This window comes from Haemaphysalis longicornis, unplaced genomic scaffold (assembly GCF_048455015.1).
Source record: "Haemaphysalis longicornis isolate Haplotype H1 unplaced genomic scaffold, Haemaphysalis longicornis Haplotype H1 scaffold_2, whole genome shotgun sequence".
Classification (NCBI taxonomy): Eukaryota; Metazoa; Arthropoda; class Arachnida; order Ixodida; family Ixodidae; genus Haemaphysalis; species Haemaphysalis longicornis.
In genome coordinates, this window is record NW_027526295.1 from 87771000 (window position 1) to 87780965 (window position 9966).

General features: G+C 48.3%; 1 pseudogene; it reads right to left on the reverse strand.

Moving 5' to 3' along the window:
• Positions 1-1072: 1072 nt before the first annotated feature.
• On the reverse strand, positions 1073-9090 carry LOC144168149 (uncharacterized; annotated as a pseudogene).
• Between the last annotated feature and the right edge of the window lie 876 nt (positions 9091-9966).

Here is a 9966-nt window from a genome sequence, read left to right on the forward strand (position 1 = left end):
TCGAGGATTTTGGTTCGAATAAATGATGCGAATAGTTTGTCTCGTCCTTTTATTCTCTTGATTAAACGGGCATCAATCCACGGTTTTCTAGATTTTTGGGGCTTTTATCTGCTCTAGAGGAAATGCACTATTATATAGTTCCTTAAATAGTTTTAAAAAAGTGTCATAGGAAAGAGTGGGGTCGTTTGTCTGCATTAGAAGGTCCAAGCTGGCTTCCTCGACTATATGGTTAAAAAAATCGATCTTTTCTGCAGATAATATTCCGCGAAGAATGCGTGCGTGGTCTGTATGTTCGTTGTGCTGGGTTATGCAAGGTGAAAAAAAAAGAGAAAGAACGGCATGTGATCACTTATATCTGATAATAACACTCCCGCATCGGATTGGTCAATTTTAAAATTCGTAAAACATACGTCTAGTCACGCTTCGGACGTACTTGTCACCCTTGTCTGTTTGTCAATAATACTTCGACAGCCAAAAGAAAGAAAAACATCAAGTAGCTTTTGAACAGAGGAATCCACAAAGAGCAAGTTAATATTGAAATCACCGGTGACGATGGTAGGTAGACCAACGCACGCACAATACTCTAGAATACGCTCAAGAAATTCTATAAATTGGGTTGTAGCACCATTGTAGGTCTGTAAAGTACTACCAACATTGTATTTAAACACTTTACAAGCACACATTCGTAGTGAGCATCTATGAATGAGTATTCTGGAACCACTTCGTATTTGAAGGTGTTTTTTACATATATAACAACACCCCCTCCCCTTTTGCTAGTTCGCGAAACTGAGATGCAGTTGTACCCTGAAAATTTTACAACGGTTTATTTGTTAGAAAACCAGGTTTCAGTGAATGTTAAAACGTCGAATGTATGACCTAAGGCATCTAAAAAAAAGTTGACGGAATCATGCGTGTTCCGTAAACTTCGCACGTTGAAATGAAGTAAAGAAAATTGCTTGGTGCCATTTAAGGCCCTGCGTTGTCTAAGCGAAGCAGCATCGTGATAACTACATGTTTTATCGCGTGTAGGCATGTGCCTTTATGGCGTAAGAAAATGAATGAAGTCCTGGTGCTATCTTATTTGGTCGAGGTCACTGGCTGCATTATTCCTTAGTATTCTGTCATGTTGACTGTGCCGAACAAATAATTTTATGCCCTTGACCCAAGTAAACTGGTATTCCATTTCCCTTGCCTTTGTTTTCATCTGCCAGAACTAGCGTTTGTTTTGAGCAGTCAAGTTTTCGTTGATGAAAACCTTTGATTTCTTCCTTCTTAGTTCACTTCTTTTTGCAAGCCAAGCGTCACGGGTAAATGCGGGCTGAAAAGCGCACTATAGTAGGCGATGGCTTGTCTTTCCCGTCTGCGCGTGCCCTAGAACGCAGTCGGTGAGCGGCTTCAAAATCGTTTTCAGTAGCCAAGGAAGTTCCAGTTCGTCTGCCAGAAGATTCAGTTTTTTATCACTTTTTCATTAGTATGTTCCGCAAGTTCATAGATTTGTAAGTTAATACGTCTGCGGTGTTGATGAAGGTCATTAACTTCTTGCCTAAGCATTTCCACTTCTCGTTCGTTTGTCAGTGCTTCGAGTTTTTCCACCAGCTTTCTTAATCTGCTCATGCAAGCATTTTAACGCTTCATTTAGGCAAGCGCCTCATCATACTTGCTTGACATTTCCTGCAGTGACCTTTCAATGGCATGCACAGTGGCAGCAACGCCTTCCAAAGCGTCGACTTGTGATTTCACTTTAAGTTGTAAAAACAATTTTCTGTGAATTTCACCTATTTCCTTCGTAAGGTTCATTCCGTTTTCCGTTTTTTCGGGTTCAGTGCTCTGACTGCTTCAATTTTTTGCCATTTTACATGTTGCACAGTTTTATGTGCTCTTCGCTGCTGCAGATTTCTTTTTGTAGGCTGCTTGTGTAACTCCTGAGCATGCGCTGTAGCGAGTTGTAGCGACCGCAGTTTGCTGGTAGCGGGGCCGGTCGCCGTCGCTCTGTCGAGCCAGGACTAGGGGAGGGCTTAGAGCAAGCTGAACAGGTTTATTTACATTTTTACAGTGAGTTGTCGAGATGAAGACAGAAGACAGATATCCGGCGAGCCGCAGCACGCCCTTTTTGTTGACCTCCGATCCCTAGTTCCCTAGGTTAGGGATCCCCATACAAAACAATGCGGACCAATGGTGATGTGTAAGTTCCTCGCTGTGAAGCACCGCCCTCGGGTGGGAACACGGCTTTCAGGTATGTCGGCAGATGCAAAGCACACACACACATACACTCACACCCTGGCCACTCGTCAGGAGCCTGTAGTAGAGGGGAAGAACGGAAGACGCGCGGGCGCCGCGTATTCTTTTGGTGTCTGCCGGGCGCTGCGTTCCCACGGTGGGGTTCTCCTCGCACGTATTTTCCAGAGAGCCTAACAGCACAGATTATCAAGGTTCCTGGAATCACTCCGGGAAGAGTCAATGGCTTGACCAATGCCACTGCCTTTTTCGGTGGGCTCCCGCCGCCACTGGGGTCCCATTGTCCGGTCGTCGCCATCGGGGCTTTCGCGCGCACACGCGTTTCGTTGCTTAGACAGGGGGAAGAACGGCGGCTCCTTAATTCCTTTGGGGCAACAACACTCAACACCGCTCAAAAGCCGCTGTCAATCAGTGGCCGCGGCCGCTTCGTGTCGGCCTCCTTTCGTTTCCGTCGACAAGCGGTGGGGTGGTCGACCGGCGGGCGACTGACCCGCGCAAACATGGCGCCAGTGAGTCATAACAGCTCCTCGTCCGACGGGAAGATCTCGGACGTCGTGTAGTATTAGCTGCTCGACGGGAGAGATCACTGTAGCAGCATTCTTCGAGCACCATTGAAACCACAAAGACCAACCTCCCCGAACCAGCAAGCGCCGGCAATGAGTTTTCGGCAACCAGGCTGCTCTTTCAAAGGTGCTACAATGCACCTACGCTTTTCAAATTTTTCATATGGCAACCACACTAATACTCTTGCTCACAGCTAAAAGCTTAGAATGAGTTACTCAAAACACTACTCAAAACCATTACTGAAAACGTTCCTCAATTGAAAACAAAAGAAAGCAAAAGAAGGTTCTGCCTAATGTGTCAACATTGGCGTTGGCAGAACCCTTCTTATACTTCACAGTGAAGTTAAGCTCCTGAAGCGCAAGGCTCCAGCGTAGTAGTCGCGGATTCTTTCCCGACATTTGCGATAGCCACGTCAGTGGGCAGTGGTCAGTGACGAAGGAAAAAGAAGTTCCGTAAAGGTAGCAGGCCAATTTTTGGGTGGCCCACACAATGCAGGTACGTTCTTTTTCTGACGCACTGTAGGCCTCCTCGCGAACCAAGAGTTTCCTGCTGGCGTACAGCACAGGGTTCTCGTTCCCGTTCTCGTCCTCCTGGCAGAGTACTACTCCTAACCCTCTGTTGCGGGGCATCGCATTGCACAGTAAAGGGACGATCATAGTTCGGTGCATGCCTTACGGGCGAGCTAACAAGAGCCGTTTTGATGCCTTGGAAAGCACCCTCCATTTCTGGTTGCGGGAATTCGCTAACCGCCTCTACTTTCAATTCGTCAGGTCGCCTCCTGCCCTGCCCTACCACGTGCCCTAGGTACCGTACTTCGGCGCGAGCTAGCTGGCAGTTTGCCGGCTTTGCTGTCAGTCCAGCGTGTGTCAAACGTCTAAGGACATGGCTAAGATGGTACAGGTGGTCTTCCAATGTATTGTAGTACATAGCAAGGTTGACTGAGTAGGGAACAGCGTATTCTTCAGGCCCCTGCAGAACTCGGTTCATCAGCCTTATCCTGCACTTCTCCAGGAAGCCCGCAGTCAGAACGCTGCTGAACACTGAACCCTGGTAGCACTGTATCTCCTTAGGTAAGGCCACTCTAGAAAAAATAGACAGTAGTGCGTTGACTACTTCTACCGTGCTCTACTCCTTCATTGGGATCGCCTCTGGAAATTTGGCTGGTGGACCAACAGCGGTAAGGAAATACCGGTAGCCTGATTTTGTCGCTGGGAGTGGTCCCACAACGTCTATTACCAGCCGGCGAGAAGGCTCCGAAATGAGCTGAACAAGCTTAAATGGTGCCTTTCCCTTCTCGTGCAGTTTTCCCACTCTCTGGCAGGTTTCACACGCTCTTACGTGGTTCTCAACGTCTTTGAAGCATCCTGGCCTGTAAAGCTCTGTTAGTAGCCTATCTTTGGTCTTCCGAGTTCCTAAATGCCCTGACCGACCAACTCCGTGACTGAGATCAACAATGTCATGCCGATACTTAGTCGGAACTACAATCTGGTCAAACGTGCGACCTTTTGCATCCCAGTAGTGGTGGTGCAAGATGCCATTTTTGACGGGAAAACTGACATTCTTCCTCGCCACCCCTTCTCTGACTGTGTTCCAAACCTCCTTAAGGCTAGGATCGCTTTTCTGCTGCTCGATGAGCTCGTCTCTTGCCACTTTCTCCCGTACATTGTCTAGTGATTTTGATACGGGCAACACGAGCAGCCCCTCTTCCGATTCCCCTTCAGGTATATCAGCGATAGTCTCCTCCGCCCCTCTCTCTTTTTTTCAGTAGGCGACGGGATAGTAGACTCCGCTGAGCTGACTCCAGCTGGTGTTGCTGTACTTCCAGTGAAACTCGGTTCTTTCCGCTCTAGTTCGGCCGCTAGCGCACGTGCTTTAGCTCTGTTCAAGGCTTGGACTGTTTCCTCGTGAAAACTTTTCCCTTGTTCTCTAAGCAGACGGTCGGTCTGATTCGAGAACAAGTAGGATTACTGCGAGGGCAGCTTGTCTGACACCGCCGCTTCTGTCTCCACTTCTCCGAACGGCCCAGTGATGACTACTCTAGCTACCGCGAGACAAATGCTTCCCTCCTGCAAAACCGGTTTAATCCATGCGCACTTGCCGTTGTAATCTGCTTGTGCCACATAGTCCGGGTGCACCAGATCAATGGTTGCCCCACTGTCTCGTAAGACGCGGCATGGCTTTCCGTTCACTGTTAGGTTGAAAAGGTACGGAATAAGTAGCTCCTCGCTAGTAGCAGAGTCACAAGTATAGGAAAGGGCTGGCCTGGGCCTAGGACAGCCTATGGCAATGTGACCGACCTCCTTGCATTTGCAGCAGGTAGATGGTTGCCGTGAGTCAAAAGGACTCTTTTTGGAAGAAGTCTCCCAAGCCTTTCCCTCCTGTTTGTTTTGTAATCCTTGACTACTTTCAGCGAAGTCCGCCTTTTTCTGTGACGTTATACATGCGCCAGCCCCCTGCTTCGCCGTCCAAGGTTTTCCTTTATCTCCCGCTTTTGCGGAAGGAACGTCGTCCCTTTCTCCCCGGCGTGACGCGTACTCATCAGCCAAGTCGGAAGCTGCCTGCACTGTTACTACTCCGGCCCTATCTTAGATCCAGAGCTTCATTGGCTCGGAAAGTTTAGAAAAAAACTGTTCCAGAGCCACTACTTCAAGAGCCTTTTCGAAGTTCCCAAAAGTGCTGGCTCCCTTCATCCATTCTACTAAGTTGACTTTCAACTCGTAGGCAAACTCAGAATACGTGCTGCCCTGCTTCTTTGTCAGATTGCGAAACCGCTGCCGGAACGCATCTGACGAAAGTCGGAATCTCTTTAGAAGGCTATCCTTCACCTTGTCATAATTGTCCGCATCGTCCACCGCAAGCCGCGCGATCACATCCGCTGCTTCACATGGCAGCAAACTTAACAAGTTTCGAGCCCATGTGCTACGGCCAAGCTTCGCTTTTTCACAGGTTCTCTCGAAGTTCACAAGAAAGAGGCCCACATCTTGTCCTACTTTGAAGGGTTGCATTAGCTTAGATAAATCACAAAGATTTTGTCTTCCTGCTACCTCTACTCCTTGAACCTCAGCCATCTTCCTCACTTCCACTTCCAGGCGCAGTTGTTCGACTTCCAGTTTTTTTGCTTTAGCTGGAACTCCTGTTGTTTTAGCTGGCACTCCTCTTGCTACCGCATTTGCTCGCGCTCCTGTTCCTGTTGCTTTTGAATCTCATTCCACGCTTCTGTAATATCTTCACTGGTGAGATTAAAGCCCTCGATAGCGCGAATAACTTCGTCCTTCTTCATTCCCGAATCTACATCTGCTCCCAGCTCCTCCCCCAGAATCAGCAGCTGATTCTTCAACAAACGCTTCCAATCCATGACAGAGAACTAGTGTGGTGCGGCTCACTCTCTACCCAGAAGTTCTGGAAACAACTGCTTCTGTGGTAGCCTCTACCAACGAAAAGATTGCACTTCTATCTTATCAGCCTGGCAACCAAAAAACCAAAGCCAGCACTCACCAGTCCACAGCTGTCAGTATCCGTGATCTCGGCGTGTTGTTCATTCTCCGGCCTTCAGGCTCTGATCGAACCGCTTGCCATCCAGTTGTAGCGAGTTGTAGCCACCGCAGTCTGCTGGTAGCGGGGCCGGTCGCCGTCGCTCCATCGAGCCAGGACTAGGGGAGAGCTTAAAGCAAACTCAACAGGTTTATTTATATTTTTACAGTGAGTTGTCGAGATGAAGACAGAAGACATATCTCCGGCGAGCCGCAGCACGCCCTTTTTGTTGACCCCCGATCCCTAGTTCCCTAGGTTAGGGATCCCCTTACAAAACAATGCGGACCAATGGTGATGTGTAAGTTCCTCGCTGTGAAGCACCGCCCTCGGGTAGGAACACGCCTTTCAGGTATGTCGGCAGATGCAAAGCACACACACACACACACTCACACCCTTGCCACTCGTCAGGAGCTTGTAGTAGAGGGGAAGAACGGAAGACGCGCGGACGCCGCGCATCCTTTTGGTGTCTGCCGCGCGCTGCGTTCCCACGGTGGGGTTCTCCTCGCACGTATTTTCCAGAGAGCCTAACAGCACAGATTATCAAGGTTCCTGGAATCACTCCGGGAAGAGTCAATGGCTTGACCATTGCCACTGCCTTTTTCGGTGGGCTCCCTCCGCCACTGGGGTCCCATTGTCCGGTCGTCGCGGTCGGGGCTTTCACGCGCACACGCGTTCCGTTGCTTAGACAGGGGGAAGAACGGCGGCTCCTTAACCCCTTTGGGTCAACAACACTCAACACCGCTCAAAAGCCGCTGTCAATCAGTGGCCGTGGCCGCGTCGCGTCGACCTCCTTTCGTTTCCGTCGACAAGCGGTGGGGTGGTCGACCGGCGGGCGACTGACCCGCGCAAACATGGCGCCAGTGAGTCATAACAGCTACCGGCGGGCGACTGACCCGCGCAAACATGGCGGCAGTGAGTCATAACAGCGCCGTCATGGTAGCTGTATTTACAATCACAGCACAACAAATGTGTCGTGTCTCTCACAGATTCATGACAAGAAATACACGTGTCAGCCGTGGTAGTTATTCAGCAACAGTGGCAACCCTAAATTCAACTGACACGCTAGCTTTTACATACAGGTAACCACTAACCTACGAAAAGGAAGACGGAAATTTAGGAGCCAGTCGATGAACCACACGGCGCCACTGTTGCTGAATATGCGTGTGCCAGATACACGATGTGTTCTGCTTTTATGTGGTCTTGGCGATGACGTCAGGTTTGTTATCCGTCGCGGGCGCCAGTGGTCGTCGTATCGGTGGATGATAGCTCGAAGTTTGTAGATACGCGTCGATTCCTGGGAAAAGGAAGACGGAAATTTAGGAGCCAGTCGACGAACCACACGGCGCCACTGTTGCTGAATGTGCGTGTATGTTCTGCTTTTATGCGTTCTTGGCGATGACGTCAGGTTTGTTATCCGTCGCGGGCGCCAGTGGTCGTCGCATCGGTGGATGATAGCTCGAAGTTTGTAGATACGCGTCAATTCCTGGGAAAAGGAAGACGGAAATTTAGGAGCCAGTCGATGAACCACACGGAGCCACTGTTGCTGAATATGCATGTGCCAGGATACAAGATGTGTACTGCTTTTATGCGTTCTTGGCGATGACGTCCGGTTTGTTATCCGTCGCGGGCGCCACTGTTCGTCGCATCGGTGGATGATAGCTCGAAGTTTGTAGATACGCGTCGATTTCTGGAAAAAGGAAGACGGAAATTTAGTAACCAGTCGAGGAACCACATGGCGCCACTGTTGCTGAATATGTGTGTCTATCTAACAGGGTAGGTATCTAACAGAAAGGTATCTAAGAGGGTAGCACAACCAGAGGACACGCTGGTTGGTAGTTCCACGAGATTTGTATGTGCATAGCACGTCAATAGGTTTTTTTTCAAGTGACGACTTATCTGTTGAAGGCATGTCTGAATTGATATCACCCATTACAATACAACAGTTGTTATTACGGCTACCAGACTGAAGGAGTCGTTGAAGAAGTACACTAAAGTTTTCCCTGTCACAATTTGGGGGTCTATAAACCATTAATGCTTTTGTCTATTTCAAACAAATTGTTATGTACGAAACATGGTTATTACTCGTACAATCGTACTCAATCACCGTATATGCCATTGATTCTTTAGGCAAACTTCAACTCATCCCTCTCTCCTGGCCTCTGAAAAATTCTTTCGACTGGTATCCGGTAAAAAATACCATCGCATCATTTTCGTCAACCAACTTTCCGAAAAACACATAATATAAAGTTCATGCCTAATTGTTTCAAAGAAGATAAAAAATTCATCCAGATTGTTTCTCATGCTTCTGGCATTGAAATGAGTAGAAGCTAGTTTACGACAACCGCTAAATGCTTTGGAAAACCGCCAATGTCATAGTGAGATTTACCCGCATTCCATAACTGTCGCAACGAGAGGAAATCGGTCATCAGCAGCTTTTTCTATTGGAGCCTCACACGCAAGTTTCTCGACGTCATTCACGTTCTTCGTTTTTTTTCTCTGCGTCATTTTCTATTGTTCATAGTTTGATGCTAGTCACAGCAGTAATGGCACACGAATATATGCAAAGATGGAATCTCTTGTAAGGCAGTTCGAAAATTTCCTCCTATTAGCCTACTCGCACATTGACAAGATGCGTTCAGCCTCCCCCGCGACGCGCCGGAGGTAAGCCGGGCAGTCGCGGGAAGAGAAGGCATGGCGCATGTCAATGTCCTCGCCGCTGTCGTAGTTGTGCTTCTTGCACACCAAGAAGGAGGGAGGCATAGTGCAGCCTGTGTAGTGGTGGTCATCGGTGGACCTGGAACACTGCTTCTGACGCACTACAGTATTTTTTCAGGAGACCGTAGAAAAAACGCTTGGTGCAGCGTGGGAGGAATATGTTATAAAAAAGGCACCACGTGGAAGTATTAACCGGCGCGGTGTTATATGCTTTTTCCGTGATTTGCAGGATTTCTGTACTGCCATTGCTTCCTTCCAACGATGCCACGACATTGATATCCTCCTCGGAGCAGATCAGTTGCTTTTGTTTGGTGAGACGTTGTTGGCTGGAGTCTGTCTCGATGTGCTCTTTCATGCCGACTATTTTTTATTGGAGCTTTGCGTTCGGGCTTTTGTCATGACTTCTTTTTCAAGCTGTCATGTTTGTTCATAATTACATTATGTTTGCATATCCAGTTTAGCTGTCGAGGAGATGACACACCTCCTCTTCAACGCCTGATATTAACATCATTGATGCCTATGTTACCGGGGTCAATGGCCTTTTCTATTTTTTTAGTTACCTTCATGAGAGAAGGTTTGTATGCTCTACAAGTGGAGTTTTTGTTATATACCTTGTTGCAGATTCGTCTGCTTCAGACCGTGGGAGTTGTTTCTTGTCTCCTGGTGTTTTAGTTTGATCGACGTCGACATTAAGGACTTAAAGAAAATGCGTCGGCCTTCGCCAGCCGGCCAAAAGCGAATCTCCCTTGCCTGGATAACTTGAGTGGAATTTTTCGAGGCTGTGGAAATTGTCCTCCAGGCTCTCACACTCCTCAATTTTTTTACCCATTGCTTACTGCTGTTCTGGGAAGACGCATGCCAAGACCAAGTCCTCCGTTGTATTTGCGTTTGTGATGGTTACTGTTATCTCTTCTTTGTGTC